The sequence below is a fragment of the Lithobates pipiens genome, unplaced genomic scaffold, assembly GCF_037356315.1.
Source record: "Lithobates pipiens isolate NorthernLeopardFrog02 unplaced genomic scaffold, aLitPip1_a1.2 Scaffold_23, whole genome shotgun sequence".
NCBI classification, from domain to species: Eukaryota; Metazoa; Chordata; class Amphibia; order Anura; family Ranidae; genus Lithobates; species Lithobates pipiens.
This window is the reverse complement of record NW_027507785.1, coordinates 93,705,353-93,722,933: the sequence shown is the minus strand read 5'-3', so window position 1 is coordinate 93,722,933 and position 17,581 is coordinate 93,705,353. Positions and strand designations below refer to the sequence as shown.

The 17,581-nt window shown below is 46.7% G+C and overlaps 1 protein-coding gene across 2 annotated transcripts in view; it reads left to right on the top strand.

Moving 5' to 3' along the window:
• The window catches only part of CACNA2D3 (calcium voltage-gated channel auxiliary subunit alpha2delta 3), a 1,440,485-nt gene that overhangs the window by 810,725 nt on the left and 612,179 nt on the right, over positions 1-17,581 (top strand). The gene's annotated exons all lie outside the window — the stretch shown is intronic.

The following is a 17,581-nucleotide window of genomic DNA, read 5'->3' as shown; positions in this document are numbered from 1 at the left end:
CTTGCCACATGTCACCAGATGCAGATTGCGACAGTCACTTGCCACGTGCCACCAGGTGCAGATTGCCACATGTCACCAGCCACATGCCACCAGATGCAGATTGCCACAGTCACTTGCCACGTGCCACCAGATGCAGATTGCCACAGTCACTTGCCACGTGCCACCAGATGCAGATTGCCACATGTCACCAGCCACATGCCACCAGATGCAGATTGCCACAATCACTTACCACCAGATGCGCATTGCCACAGACACATGCCACCAGATGCAGATTGCCACAGACACATGCCACCAGATGCAGATTGCCACAGTCACTTGCCACATGCCACCAGATGTGCATCGCCACAGTCACATGTCACCAGATGAAGATTGCCACAGTTCAATGCCACCAGATTGCCACGTCACCAGATGCATATTGCCACAGACACATGCCACCAGATGCAGATTGCCACAGCCACTTGCCACATGCCACCAGATGCAGATTGCCACAGTCACTTGCCACATGCCACCAGATGCAGATTGCCACATGTCACCAGCCACATGCCACCAGATGCAGATTGCCACAGTCACTTGCCACCAGATGCGCATTGCCACAGACACATGCCACCAGATGCAGATTGCCACATGTCACCAGATGCAGATTGCCACAGTCACTTGTCACAGCCACCAGATGCAGATTGCCACATGTTACCAAATACAGATTGCCACAGGCACTTGCCACATGCCACCAGATGCGGATTGCCACATGTCACCAGCCACATGCCACCAGATGCAGATTGCCACAATCACTTACCACCAGATGCGCATTGCCACAGACACATGCCACCAGATGCAGATTGCCACAGACACATGCCACCAGATGCAGATTGCCACAGTCACTTGCCACATGCCACCAGATGTGCATCGCCACAGTCACATGTCACCAGATGAAGATTGCCACAGTTCAATGCCACCAGATTGCCACGTCACCAGATGCATATTGCCACAGACACATGCCACCAGATGCAGATTGCCACAGCCACTTGCCACATGCCACCAGATGCAGATTGCCACAGTCACTTGCCACATGCCACCAGATGCAGATTGCCACATGTCACCAGCCACATGCCACCAGATGCAGATTGCCACAGTCACTTGCCACCAGATGCGCATTGCCACAGACACATGCCACCAGATGCAGATTGCCACATGTCACCAGATGCAGATTGCCACAGTCACTTGTCACAGCCACCAGATGCAGATTGCCACATGTTACCAAATACAGATTGCCACAGGCACTTGCCACATGCCACCAGATGCGGATTGCCACAGACACCTGCCACCAGATGCAGATTGCCACAGACACATGCCACCAGATGCAGATTGCCACAGTCACTTGCCACATGCCACCAGATTCACATTGCCACAGACACATGCCACTAGATGCAGCATCCTAAATGCAAATTGTCACTAAGCACAGAGGCAGTGCAGTGGAGTGGAGTAGAGTGGATTTGTGGGTTCCGCGTGAGAGAGAACAGAGGTGATGTGGGGCGGGCTGTGAGAGATGATGTAATCTCTCTGCTCCCCCGCTTCACCTCCAACAGTATACTGGCCGGGCTGTGTGGGCGGAACATCGGTGATGTGGGCGGAACAGCGGTGATGTGGGCAGAACAGCGGTGATGTGGGCGGAACAGCGGTGATGTGGGCGGGCGGTGGGAGATGATGTCATCTCTCTGCTCGCCTGCTTCACCCCCAGCAGTGTAGCGGCAGGGCTGTGTGGGCGGAAGTGCGGTGATCGCTCTGCTCACCGCCGCCGCATCTCAGTTCACACTTCACGGCCTGGCTGCAAATGGCCTACGGCCCGGTAGCGGGCCGCGGCCTGGGGGTTGGAGACCCCTGATCTAAAAGATATCTAATGTTATTATTTTTGGCATTTCTAGCTCTGAGTTGAATGGTATAGTAATGCCATGTACACACGATCGGACTTTCCGGCAGACTTGGTTCGGCGGACAATCCCCCGGACTTTGCAGTGGAGGTCTGCCGGACTTTCCGAACAAGCAGACTTGCACACACAAAGACTAAAGTCCGTTCATTTTGAATGTGACTCCAGGTACAACGGGACTAGAGAAGAAAGTTAATCTCGCCTCTTTCATCAGCGACATTGACACCTTGCAAACCCCGTCACCTGGTATGGATTTTAAGGGTAACCCCCTATGCTGAAAAAATGGCATGGGGTCCCCCCAAAGTCCATACCAGACCCTTATCCAAGCACGCAGCTTGGCTGGTCAGGGAAGGGGGTGGGGACGAGCGAGCGCCCAAATTGGAAGAACAGAAGAAGGAAGAAGAAGACGGCGACGACGAAGAAGAAAGCCAGGCCACCGCTAGCAAAAGAGCAGCAAAAGACCAAAAGATAGAGGAGGAGCCCGGCGAGAAGAACCGGAAAGCGCAGAGAAGTCGGAAGAAGACCCCCGAAGTCGAAAGAAGACCCCCGGAGCTGCCTAATAAACTACTTTAAAAACCTGTGTAGTGTGTTTTTTCATTGACACTTTTCCCCCCAGGTGAATGGGTAGGGTTACGATGTACCCCATACTTATTCACGTAGGATGGGGTATTATGGGGTATTAAAGGGGGCTCCTGGATTCCGATAAGCCCCCTGCCCGCACCCCCCAACAACCAACGACCAGGGTTGTCGGGAAGAGGCCTTTGTCCTCATCAAAATGGGGACAAGGTGCTTTGGGGTGGGGCAGACAGCAGGGCACCCCTTCCCTAAAGCAACCACCCACCATGTTGAAGGCATGCGGCCTGGTACTGTTCAGGAGAGGGGGGCACTTGCTCATTCATGCTTTCCTGACTGGCCGGGCTGCGTCCTCGGATAAGGGTCTGGTATGGATTTTGGGGGGACCCCACGCAGTTTTTTCAGCGTAGGGGGTTCCCCTTAAAATCTATACCAGACCTAAGGGCCTGGTGTACAGTACCCTGTAGCTGAGAACCGGCACAATAGGATCACGCTGGAAACCTTCTCGCGGGCAGGTGCTGTAGTTGCTGTTGCGTCATATTTGATCCGTCAGACCAACATACAGATGAGCGGACTTCCCAACAGGAACTGGGTCTGGGTCCAGTTTTAAATCTTCCAATGGGAAGATTTAAAACATGTTTTATTTCTAGGTCCGCCGGACTTTGGGGAAGAAAAAGTCCGCTGGAGCCCACACACGATTGAATTGTCCGTCGGACTCTGGTCCGCCAGACCAAGTCTGCCATGAAGTCTGATTGTGTGTATGCGGCATAAGAGTAGTGAGGCGAGTGTGAAGGTTAAAGACAAAGAAAGAAAGGGGAAGAGGAGGGGAACTTAGTGAGAGGACAGGTATACAGAAAGGGGTAGGAGATAGGGGAAAAGGGGTCAGAGGTGGAGAGGGGGAAATCCCCCTCCTTTATGTGCTGGGTTGGTGTATCACTGACTTAAAGACTCAAACTTCTTTGAGCTGGTTGGGAGTTTGAGACTTAGAATGAGTGTCTGTAGCAATAGATGATCATTTTTCATTTACCATGTTTCCATTCGATTGGGGATGAACTTCCTCAGAAGTTCAATGTGGGAAACTTGCATGAATGAGCGATTGTTTGTTTTTTTAGCAGTAAAAATTTAATCAAAGTGTAGACTTGAATCCAAAGCTTGGGGGGCATTTGGGCACATCCACCAAATATGAAGAAATGTACCTTCCTCTCCACAAGCTTGGAAATATAGTGGTGAGTAATGAAGTACAAATTTAGCTATTCTAGAAGGTATGAGGTACTATTGAAAAAGAACTTTGTGTGAATTTGCTATAGCTAATATATTTCACAAAGTCCTTGCTGTGATGGACTATATTTCCTCCCAGTCCTCCTTAGGTAGAAACTTTCCTAATTCCTCTTCCCAGCAGAGCATATAATGAAATTTGCAATGCATTTTAGAAGACAGAATAGTAGTCAGTATTAGAAAGATAAGACCGAGAGTTTGAGAGTTGGCACAGCACTTGCTTTAAAAAGCAGTGGGAGTGGAGGTCTTATAGAGTAAGGAGGACATAAAATAGTGTAGCTGTATATATTCGTACAATTCTGTATTGGAAGCTGAGTGAGTTTCTACATTCTGTCTTTTTAAGGAACCTTGACATTTGCCCAAGTCAAAGCCTAACTGCACCCTCTGTAACATAATTACCTGTTGTAAGACCAAGTGATATGTCCTGTGCCATAGTTACATTAGTATCCATGCAAATCAGCCTAAAGGGTCCTTTTTTTCTTGATGACTCAACATCCTTTCTTGGTTGCATGCTGTAGCATTTTCCACCGCTTTTTCTTTCTCCTTTATGTCCCTATCCTCCTCAGACCTATCTGAGCTATGTTAGGACCCTATGATGGCTAAGGCCGCGTACACACGCGGGGACTGTTCGCTCAACTTTGTCCGCTGAACAGTGTTTCGGCGGACAGTCCGCTCGTGTGTGGGCTTTCAGCGGACAGTTTCAGCGGACAGTCTGCTGAACAAAGTTTTTCGGAAATTCCGAAAAACTGTCCGCTGAAACTTTGTTTCAGCGAACAGTCCCCTCGTGTGTAGGCTTGTTCGTCAAACTAAGTTCCGCGCATGCTCAGAAAGGATTTACACGCCGAAGTTTGCATTGCAGTGTATAGGACGTTGTTTTCTAGTCCCGTCGTACGTGCCGTTCACGTCATCGCGCACGGTTTCAGCGGACTGTTCATTCGTCGTGTGTGGGCAAGTCCGTCCATGCTAATTTTGAGCGGACTGTCCGCTGAAACTGTTTGACGGACAAAGTTGAGCGAACAGTCCCCGCGTGTGTACGCGGCCTAAGACAGAGCTGCTGGAGTAAATGTTTCATATTAACAAGCTAATGATTGGTTGCTAAGAACACCTAGCAACCAATCACCTGTTGGTTTAATTTAGAAAGTTAACTCCAGCATTTCCTGTCCTCTGTCCAGCACTGCCCCTCTGTCTCCCTATCCCCTGCTGTACAGGAGAGAGAGTGTTTGTTTTCTTTCTCTTGCTCTGTCCTGCGGTGAGTGGCGGAGTCAATCCAGCAGCCGGCCCTGGGTGTCACCCAGGTAGTGGTACGGTCTGCACCCTGCCTCTCCCTGCCCGGTCACAGCGCAGCTTGTGCCCGCTTTCATCGCTTCACTCACAGATGGGTCAGGGGTCGCCGGCCTGACCCCCCCAGTGTGTGGCACCTGGGAGGACCGCTCCCCCCCTCCTTGCCCCCCAGTTGGTACGCCACTGCCAAGCTTGCCCAATGTAAGTATGCAAAATATATCAACCCTGGAGTTCAGCTTTAATGCTTAACCAAAGCAGATACAAAAGCTACAAATTAATGTATCGTTATAATTCTTAAACATCATTAAATGTATTTTTTAAGTGCAAGTACCTGCATTTAATTTGGAATCAGCCTCTTGCTGTCCTTGTACAGCAGAGTTCAGCTGGAGCAAGGGAGAAGCAGCACAAGAAGTCAATCAGTTATGCAGCAGTGCAAGGAGCATGCTGATAGGAGGACACATTGTGACAGAAAGATGAGCTCATCAATGTGCTACCTCAGTCACAGGTGGTGTTGGAGTGTACCTGTACGTAAACATAAAATTGAGAGTAAATTTCAGGACTGAATGGACAGAAATACAAATCCCTTGTCAGGTAAAACAGCCCCAATATATGTATTTCATGTACGTAGCTTAAGGTGACCAGATTTTTTAAATGAAATCCGGGGACATATTTTTTTTTCTTTATTGGCAAATGGTAAACTATTTTATATGCATATTTTTCTCAAATTATATATGCAATCAGAAGTGTAGCATGGGTTGTCAGCGCCCGAGACAAGGCAAGAAATGTGCACCCCCGCCAGACATTTAACACTCCTGGAGTCCCTTCCACTAGTACAGTAGTACAGTAGTACTGACCAACTTGATTCCTACACTGACCTACCTGCCCACTGAACTAACCTACCTGGTTTCCTAGCCTGACCACTACACTGACCTACCTGACCACTACACTGACCTACCTTATGCCTACACTGGGCTACCTTATCCCTACATTGTCCTACCCGATTCCTACACTGTCCACTACACTAACCTACCTGATTCCTATACTATCGTCTAAACTAACCTACCTGATTCCTACACTGACCTACCCGATTCTTATACTGACTAGACTACTACACTGACCTACCTGAGTTCTATACTGACCACTACACTAACCTACCTGATTCCTATACTATCGTTTAAACTAGCCTACCTGATTCCTACACTGACCTACTCGATTCCTATACTGACTACTAAACTGACCTACCTGAGTTCTATACTGACCACTACACTGACCTACCTGATTCCTGCACTACTCACACCCCGACCCCCCCCCCCCCCCCCCACGAACAGCGTAGATTGGTTGATTTTGCTCACCTCTCCATGGCCTCCATGATACTCTATCAGAGCAGGGTTCTCCCCAGCACCAGGTTTCACCCAGGGCGAGAGTAACAGATGCCCCTCCTCCATACTACTGCAATCCGGGGACAAATCCGGGGACAGACTGGCTCCGGGGACAGTGTCCTCAATCCGGGGACTGTCCCCGGAAACCGGGGATGTCTGGTCATCCTAATGTAGCTTTTTGCCTGGAGTTAATTTTGTCTTGGGCACAGGTCAAAGCTCTATGAACAGATTAAGTCTAGAAACCAAGCACTTTCATACTTTTTGCTTTACTGTAGGTAAGTTCCATTCAGGGGCGGATCCAGGGGGGGGGCAACGGGTCAATTGCCCCCTCCGAGAATACCGCCAGCTAATGACAGCACGGCCGGTTCCGCGGGTCCAATCGCGGCCGGTTCCGCGGGTACCCGCGGGCCGGTTCCGTGGGTCCAATCGCGGCCGGTTCCGCGGGTACCCGCGGCCGGTTCCGCGGGTCCAATCGCGACCGGTTCCGCGGGTACCCGCGGGCCGGTTCCGCGGGTCCAATCGCGGCCGGTTCCGCGGGTACCCGCGGGCCGGTTCCGCGGGTCCAATCGCGGCCGGTTCCGCGGGTACCCGCGGGTCGGTTCCGCGGGTCCAATCGCGGCCGGTTCCGAGGGTACCCGCGGGTCGGTTCCGCGGGTCCAATCGCGGTCGGTTCCGCGGGTACCCGCGCGGCCGGTTCCGCGGGTACCCGCGCTGATTGGACGGGTGAGGGGGGGGCAGCTGGGCGGCTTAGGAAGGGTGGGCTGCTGGCCAATCAGGAAGCCAGCAGGCAGGGGAGTAGGGAGATGACATCATCTCTCACTGCCCTGCATCCCTCCAGTTCCACCCTCACTGTGTAGGAAGCTGTGTGCAGCAGAGAGATTGCATCATCTCTCTGCTGCCTATCTTCACTCTGGGACCCAACAAAAGACCACCAGTAGGTGACAATCCGCAGTGTGTGGCAGGCTACGTGGCAAGTGGGAATACGCAATGTGTGGCAGACTACGTGGCAAGTGGCAATCCGCAATGTGTGGCAGACTACGTGGCAAGTGGCAATCCACAATGTGTGGCAGACTACATGGCAAGTGACAATCCGCAATGTGTGGCAGGTGACGTGGCAAGTGACAATCCGCAATGTGTGGCAGACTACGTGGCAAGTGGCAATCCGCAATGTGTGGCAGGTGACGTGGCAAGTGACAATCCGCAATGTGTGGCAGGCTACGTGGCAAGTGGCAATCCGCAATGTGTGGCAGGTGACGTGGCAAGTGACAATCCGCAATGTGTGGCAGGCAACGTGGCAAGTGACAATCCGCAATGTGTGGCAGGTGACGTGGCAAGTGACAATCCGCAATGTGTGGCAGACTACGTGGCAAGTGGCAATCCGCAATGTGTGGCAGGTGACGTGGCAAGTGACAATCCGCAATGTGTGGCAGGCAACGTGGCAAGTGACAATCCGCAATGTGTGGCAGGTGACGTGGCAAGTGGCAATCCGCAATGTGTGGCAGGCAACGTGGCAAGTGACAATCCGCAATGTGTGGCAGGTGACGTGGCAAGTGACAATCCCCAATGTGTGGCAGGTGACGTGGCAAGTGGCAATCCGCAATGTGGGTCAGGCAACGTGGCAAGTGACAATCCGCAATGTGTGGCAGGTGACGTGGCAAGTGGCAATCCGCAATGTGTGGCAGGCTACGTGGCAATCCGCATCTGGTGGCAGGCGACGTGGCAAGTGACAATCCGCAATGTGTGGCAGGTGACGTGGCAAGTCACAATCCGCAATGTGTGGCAGGTGACGTGGCAAGTGGCAATCTGCAATGTGTGGCAGGCTACGTGGCAAGTGACAATCCGCAATGTGTGGCAGGTGACGTGGCAAGTAACAATCCGCATTTGGTGACAAGTGACAATCCACATTTGGTGGCAGGCGACATGGCAAGTGACATCCTCAGGGCTCCCACTGATTCTGCTATATGGTGAGTTGAACCATTTCATTTTATATTACAATGTATTAATAGAAATAATGCGCTTCAATCATCCTGACACCATAACAACCATGGTGCCGTAATGATTGAAGCGCCAATACCAGCCATTTCCCATATAAATTGCCCCCCAAAAAACATATTTTATAGCAGTGCCCCTCCCGAGATTAGACTCTGGATCCGCCCCTGGTTCCATTTCCAAAAATATTTCTACTAACAGAGAAATAGCGGACTGTATGTGCATCTTTCCTGTTTGGGAACAACGTTCTGCATGAATATCACTTCATATCTTAGAAAATTGTTGTACGGTTACGGATGTGTTTTATAGGAATGACACACTGTACTAGAGGCAGTAGGTAAGTAATAGGTGTCATTATGAGACCGATATTGGTTTTGCTAGAGGCCATTGCTTGTGATTTTACTGCTTAAAATGAAAAAAAAAATTTAAAACGTGGATATAGATGAAAGAAAGATGTTGCTTGAACTCCCAACTAAACGTATAATTACAGGAAACATACAAGTAAATACACTGTATGCTGTATGTCAAAGCTAGATATTAAAGTAGTAAAAAGGCATATTTTTGCTGCACCAATATTGACAAAAATGTAGCCAATATTTTTCTCGTGAAAAGACTTCAAGCCTCTCAGGATTAGAATAGAACTTTTCTGGGTGAATGCATTTGCTTATAGTAGGACTAGGTGTGAATGCATTATCTTCCAGGTTATTTAAAGTGTATCTAAAGCCAAAATGTTTTTGTTAGACTTGTATAGAAAATGCCAACTACGCTATTCTCAATTGAGGCTTGCAAAGTGGTTATGCAATGCAATGCTGCAATGCAATGCAATGGCCATATAGTACACTATGGAGCACGGCACCATTCAGATTCTATATATTGCTGCAATGCAGGTAGCTGCAACACTCCGTATCATTTCTGTTTATGGTGCCCAAAATATTTTGTCTTTATACCTTGAATATCTTGCCTTTTGTTCCAAAAGTCTGTGACCAATTGTTTCCGAACATATTAAACAAGGGAATGTGATTTCATGGGTGTCGCTGCAAATGGGGGTGTTGTTTAACATTTAGCATGGTTAGTAGGGTGTTGGGTGTTCCCAGATTTCATTTATGACGTTATCGTTGGTGGCCATTGTCACAGAGAGAGAAAATTATGGTACAGGATTTTACATTGGTATCAAAAAAGAAATAAAGGGGAAATCTTCCAATCACAACACTTGTTGCAATGACAAGAGATTTTGCTCACTTTGGAGAAATTTCCTTTCATTTCCTTTTGTGTCTACAGGACAGGACGTTAACCACTTCCGGACCGCCGCACGCCGATGTACGTTCCTAATTTGGGGACGGATATCATTGTTATGGCAGCAGCTAGCTACCATAACCCAGGTATCCCCATGTTCGTCCGGCGGTCCAGAACAAGGTAAAAGTGGTCTCTGTGGCAGATTCGCAGCGAGATCACTTTTATCGGCAGAGGGACCCCCCCTCCCGCCGCAATCCTGTGCCCTCTGCTGCTTACCGGAGCCGTCGGCAGCGGCGGAGGTGAATGCGTCTGACCCCTGGGGTGACATGGAGACAAGTGAGGGGAACATGGCCTCCACCCGTCTCCATGACACTGCAGGGTGGAAGCAACGTCAAAACATCACTTCCGCCCATAGCTCTTAAAGGGCCATTTTCTTTTTTATTGCATTTTAGTGTAAATATGAGATCTCTAGGTCTTTTTGATGTACTCGGCGTAACATTATCTTTCACAATATAAAAAAAATTGGGCTAACTTTACTGTTGTCTTATTTTTTAATTCAAAAAAGTGTATTTGTAAAAAAAAAAGTGCGCTTGTAAGACCGCTGCACAAATACGATGTGACAGAAAGTATTGCAACGACTGCCATTTTATTCTCTAGGAAGTTAGAAAAAAAAAAAGTATAATGTTTGGGGGTTCTAAGTAATTTTCTAGCAAAAAAAATGTTTTTAACTTGTAAACACCACATCTAAAAAACTGTGTTCCTAAATAAAAGAAATTAGGGGAAGGAGAAAAGACAGAAGAAAGTAAAAAGGCTGGCAGCATGCAAGATCCAGTATAACTTTAAATAGGTTGTAAACTGCCAAAATTAAACAAGGAAAATCGCTTACCTATCTAAATGGTCACTCTACCCAGAGTACTAAGTTTCATTTATGTCTGCTGCCTCAATTCTGACACGTTTTCCTGACACCAAGAGAAAAATGGGGACGGGGAGGGATCTCCTGCTGATTGACAGCCCCAGCTTTGTTCCGGTGTGCTGCGTGAAGGGGGTGTGTCCCATTCCTCCAATCAGCTGTTACTGAGCTCTGCAGAATGTAATTTTTCAGCTCCCCACACCTGCTTTCTGAAAGCTCAGTCAAGCTGCATAAATTCTTCACTTTTAATGGCTCTTGAGCAGTGATGTAAGTAACTCAGTTAAAATGAACGGAGTTACTTAACGCAGTTACTTTAGAGGGTAACGAGTAATCTAACTGATTACTCTTCCCATCATGGTAACTCAGTTCCCATTACTTGGGCGGCATTACCGCAATTACATTTACTGCTTGAGAGGCCCATCATGGCCGCGCTACCTGGCCGTTCGTTCCGCCGCGGGGAGGGGGGCTTTCGCCCGCTGAGCTGAGAAGAGGCTGAGACTCAGAGAGACTGTCTGGACCGCCCCATCCCGCCCCGCCTGTCCATAGAATGTAAGGAGACGGGGCAGACACTGAAAAATGAAGTCAGCTGACACCAATCGAGTGAAGGGGAGGGTTTCTCTCTCTCCCCATGAGGAAAGGCATCCCTGGAGGCATTCAAGTAAGTGATTGGTGATTCGAATTGCAGTACAATCGATCCATCCCAAGTTCTCCACCACCTCTGCTTCTTGCTGATCCCATCCCTACCCCCCCCATCACCACTTCTACAACAGAGGTGATGAGGGGGATACGGTAGGGGTGAGATTAGTAAGAGGCAGAGGTGGTGGTGGGACTACTGCCACCCCCCCAAGTACCACCGCTGCCTGCCACCCCCTAAGTACACCACCGCTGCCACCCCCCCAAATACCACCACTGCCACCCCCCCAAGTACTGTACACCACCACCACCACTGCCACCCCCCCAAGTACCACTGCTGCCACCCCTCAAGTACCACCACTGCCACCCCTGTCACAGTTACTTTGCTGAGTGACTAATTACTTTTCCAATGTAGTAACCGAGTTACTAACGCAATTACTTTTTGGGAGAAGTAATTTGTAAGTTAACTAATTACTTTTTTAAAGTAAGATGACCAACACTGCTCTTGAGAAAAGAAGACTGCAGATAGACAGGTACAACTTTTGTAGGATGGTTTGTTTCATCTCTGTGTATCACCTGAGGCTAATCATTTTACTTGATATATGTAAGGGTTTGCAACTGCTTCAAAGCCCAGCTCCTGGCAAAACTTTTGCTTTTTTAGTTCGGGACAGAGTGGGGAAGATTTTGAAATTTGGGGTTCTTTTTTTTGCTGGGTTTGAAACACTGTCTGAACCCCATAGGTAGATTTCTCCTATTCTGTCCACCGTAATTCTAACATTACAGCCTGCCAGAGCTGTACACATGCTGCTGCAATTTTAACTCAGGCTGCACAGTTTGACAGCAGCACATCGCAACCGTGAACCAAACACTTGGCTCACAGTTGCAGCACGGTCCCTCAATGTAAAATTTACACTTGACAATTAGAGAAAAAAACAAGTATCAGGAGGTGGTGGTGTCCTAAATGCCTGCCAGCTGTTACAATACCAGCAATCCACTCAGAGGCGTGACTAGAACCTTCAGGGCCCTGGTGTCAGGAACCATGAAGGACCCCGGGGGCCCATTCCAGCAATTCTGGGGTCCTTTTCTCCAATCGCGGAGCCCTTGATTATGGTCCTGCAGCAGGACCCCTTCCTGAAGTCTTGGGTAGGGCTGCCACCTTTTCTTCAAGCCAAATCCAAAGACTTTAGCAGTGCACAGCAAATTCCTTTTTGTAGTATACACTATACATGTATTTTGTGATTAAATAACAATTCTAATTGTATATATTTAAATCACAAGAGTCCCCCCTTACATCAGAGTCCACAGAGTTCCCATTTACATCTGAATATATAGAGTTTCCCATTTACATCTGAACTTTGCAGAGTTCCCCTACACTGTAAGGGTACCCTCTTACTCTGCAGACTCTGATGTAAGGGAAAACTTTGGGGACTTTGATTTAAGGAAAACAGTGAGAACTCTGATGTAAGGGGGAACACTGCAGACTCTGATATAAGGGGGTCCTTGGTAACTGGAGTCCCCACTTACATCAATATCCCCAGCATTCCCCTTTAATCATTGTTCCTGGAGCCCCTGTTACTTAAGACTCTGCAGAATTTCCATTTTTCCATTTTCCACCCATTGTTCTGTATGGGTCTGTATATTCTGCGATCCTGATATTTCCGCCACTGAATCCACTAAGGACTGCTTTTTAGTGAACGGTAAGCATTACCACCTATCTAAGAGAGCCCTTACTCTCCTAGAAAATTTGCTTTTATTACTTCCTTGTCTCTCTGTTCAGGGGATTTCCCATTATTTCCTGTTGTGTCTGACACAGGATAAAAAGTAGGGCGAAATTCCTTCAGTTTGTTTTCTGTCTTACATCCTTTATATAGACAGAAAGTATGGAGAAATCTCCCAAATGGAGACACAGGTATCAATAAAACATTGACAGGGGTTCAAACCCTTCTTCACTCTGCCCACAATATACTTGAAATGTCCAGAAGCTATTGATGTTGATAATAAAACGATGGCTGTCAAGTTCTTGTCCAGATAAACATAGAGTTTTAAGCAACCTTCACTAAATGGGTCATTTCATCCCATATCTCTGTAGCGCTGGCTCCTGATGAGCAGGCGCTATGTTTTTTTTCAAATTTAACTTTCCTGAAACCACAGTTTGGTTTTCGGGCTAATTTACAAAATTTATGGTTTCAGTGCTAGTCCAGCTGGGTTGCATTGGGTTCTTCTTGGCCGCAGGTGTAGCTGTCACCGACGGCAAGAGTAAGAACGCAGTCTAGCTTGGTGGATTGAATGCCACTTTTCTTACGGAACCAGCCCAGTGGGAGTGTTCTCCTGCTGTGCATTCTGGGAGGTGGTATTTAAGGTACTGACATCATGTGGCTCTGAGTTCTGTCCGGAGAATATGTTCTGTCTGCTTGGTTCTGGTCCTCCTGACCAGCCCCCATGGCTCTCCTGGCCTGGGGTGCAGAACCATGCATTTCCAAGTCTCTGCGCTGGCTAGTCCTAGGCGACACAACTGCAGGGACAGGCCTGAATGGAAATCGGGGCCTATTAATTCAAAGGTGGTCCGGTGCCATCTCATCTAAGGGAGAGGCCCAGCAACTGGAGAAACCCTAGGCGAGGACTCTTCAGGAGAAGGCCGTGCGCAAGGCTGGTTTCTCTGAAGGAGCCTGGAGGCTCAGTTGAAGGACACTTCATGGATCTTCACTCATACGGTATCGCCGGATCGGCTGAGAGATACTGGTACCGTATGATAGCTCTTTAAATTTGGTTATGTCCCTCAGTTATAATCAAGTCTGTGGCAGAGACTTTTACTCAAGTATTTTGCACTCAAGTCTGTGGCGGAGGCTTTCCTTGGCACCCTGCCGGCTGCTAGGCCTAGTGAGAGGAGGTCTATCCGGGGGTTGTGAAATCTAGCTGTGAAGCGGTTATTCTCTGGATTTTTCTTATAAAAAGACTATCCATTTTTGCGGTCCAAAGTACCTGAACTTAGTCCTAACCCTCTACCCTAAACTGAGAGACTCTGTTTCTACTTTAAATAAATAACCCAAAATAAGATTCAGTGTCAGTTTCCACATTTCTTTGGGCCATCTACCATGGGAAACCCTAGACGGAGAAGCAGTCAAGAAGGTAACGGTAAGCCCAATAAAACCAGAAGGCTCCTTCGGGGGTCAGTGCTACATCTAAATACATCAATATTCATCATACACAACTTTAAATTGATTAAACAAGGAATAAAAACAAGTAATTTTACCATATCACACTCTCCTAACAGAACCATATTCAACCTAGAGATATCTAGGAAGGGTATAGGTAAGGAGGTCCAACCATAAAGACCCTAAATATTATTTCTGGGTTTGATCACATTTTGATCTACGAACATATTGTTAATTAGGCTATCAAAAATGGGGAAAAAAAGAATAATGGAACCCTACCATTCTTTTATTTATGGGATGTTGTTTTTATTTTTGGAGAACCTGAATAGGGATGAGGGAAGTGGTGGGATACTACAAAGATAAGAACTATGTCCTAAGAACTACGGACTTGATTTTCCTTTAAGACAAGCAATGATGAAGTCCAGACTTGTAGCAAACAGTAGACTTCAGCTTAAGTAGAAGTAAAGCCAATAGTTCACAGTCCATTTAAGTAAGAAAATATCTGCACAGAGCTCTTCAGGATACCAAAATGGTTTAAAAAATGACTGTGCTGTCCTGAATAATGTGTGAAATAAATTGTGAAATACATTGAAAATTGAAGTAAATATAAAAAAACAGCTGCGACTTCCTGCGAGATACACACATCAATCAACAATTCCCAATATCAAGTTGCGCTATATTTTCATAAAGTGAATCTGTGAAATGAGTTAATCTAATTCAACCCTTCTAAAGTGAAAATCATAAATAAAATTGATCAATCTTCACACTGTAAACAGTCCATTCTATTGACAGTAGATCTCCAATGTGAAATCAGCACACAATACGCCCGGGAATAGTGATGAGAAAAAGATGTGCCTTCCACCTCCACACACTGCCGCTTACAGACTCTTGTTGATCTCTTATTGATCTCCTGTAATAAGAGATCAACAAGAGTCAGTAAAGAGTCAGTAAGAGCAGTGAGTGTGTGTGAAGGTGGAAGGCACATCTTTTTCTCATCACTATTCCCGGGTGCATTGTGTGCTGATTTCACATTGGAGATCTACTGTTAATAGAATGGACTGTTTAAAGACTTCAGGATACCACAGCTGACTCTAACAAGGCACCAGAGGGGTAGCTAAAGCACAAAGTCCCCAAGATCTTTTAATGACTTTACTCACAAGGCCCAAGAACAGATGGCGCTCCCTTCCAATCTTTCAAGCAATGCCCTCCAGTGATACCAGACCACTCTATGGCAGACAGCTCCTCTCAGTTAGCTTCTACCAAGCACCTGGGTCTCAGCATTCTTCCCTCAGATCTCCCACCTGAGGCTTCCTCATGGTAGTTTTACCTAAGAGGTCAGCGTTTCCCTCTCAGGCTGGACCAATGTTTCTCAACTCCAGTCTTCAAGGCGCCCCAACAGGTCATGTTTTCAGAATTTCCCTCAGATGAAATGGCTGTGGTAATTACTGACGCAGTGAAACTGATCAAATCACCTGTGCAAAATAATGGAAATCCTGAAAACAGGGCCTTGAGGACTGGAGTTGAGAAACACTGGGCTGGACTGCTCCACTTTGGGACAAAACCAGAGCTCTGTGTGCTCCCAGAATAAAAAGTCTCCCAGCATGCCTTCAATGCTGGCCTCTCTGGGATAGGCTGAGCCTGTATCAATATTCATGCTGCCATCTGCATAGCTCCACACCTATCATCCAGAAACTTCCCAAGTTACCTGGATACAGAGGGAGCTATCCAGCAGACTGGCAGCAGCAGGACACACAGATCAGACCTTACTAATCAATCACAGCTCACTGAGTACAGTGAGCCAAACTATGCTTTTACCTACACAAAATTATAGCCACATTGCCTACAGCGCGTCAACTAAATTTACCTATCAAAAACACATTCTAATACTTGACTAACTGTCCTAGCACCTACAGGAGGGTGCTGCACAGATAAGGAAAATGTGGGTGCATATTTATAGCAGGTAAGCCACTGTGTATGTAAATAATAAAAAGAATATACTAATGCACCAATACCTAATTAATAGTGAGTAGCTGCCCACACAAAATATGTTCCCACACAGTAATACATGAAAATGAATAAATGTGGCACTTTCTCAGTGAAATAATAATGCTAATATATTAAATCAACAAGTGCAATATTAAACAAATAACTAATTCATTAATGGTAACTAAAGTGCTATGTGCAAAATAATCCTCAATCAAGAAATGGATGTAAATCCTTCACATTGCAAATGCATCAATATAATCAATCAATACTAGTGCAACAATAATATTCAATACTAAATATGTTATAACTTAAAGTGCAATAATAACTTGTGATAAATTTCCATAAAGTGCTTGGTGCAATCAATCTTCAGTGCACAGAAATAGTTTATATAAAGTGTCAGCAATCAAAGTGCACACACGTATATATTGAATTCCTTGATAGTGCTTCACCATCCATGTGTGCAGTGTGCCCCAGCCTCTCACCTCAAAGAGAAACCCCTATGGGTCTAGTTGCACCAATGATTAATCTCTCATATAAATACACAGCAGTAGGCCCTCTCCTTGTAGTCCTCTATTAGATAGGGCAGCAATGTTCACAGGTACAAGCAGGCATTTCCATTTAAAACATAGCTATCTGCTCTACCTCTTCCAATTTTTACCACCAAGGCTCACATGTAATGACAATAGGTCTGCATGTGTAGTATTCCAATAAAATCATTTATTAAAAAATGTAGCAACTCACATATAAAAAAACAGTTAACAGTTTTCTCGTGTATCAGGGACTTCTGGTCTTGACCATGACATGGCGTTCACTTGGCTCCTCCCTACGCGTTATGTCACCACTCACGTGACTTCATCAAGGGTATTTGTGTATGTAGGTTTCCTGCTCCTAATGATGAGACCAAGCTTGGACAGCTAGTGCATAAAGTAAATAGATAGCAAGCACACTCTAAATTGAGGGACATCAGTATATGGCTCAAAAGAAGGAATCAGATTGGCAAGAGTACTAATGGTGACACAGATCGCTAAATTCTTTGGATTTTACATCTCTTGCTATGTAGTTTTTCATCCTAAATGGAGAATTTTCTTTTGACCTTAGTGCACTAACCCTCTATATAAAATAGTATGCTTGCTAGCTACTTACTCATTAAGCTTTTTTGGCTGTATGTGTCCCCAATGGAAGATTTCTCTTCATTATCTTTCCCATAACACCCATCTGTTGGAAAACAAGGGAAAGGAAATCTTTCCAA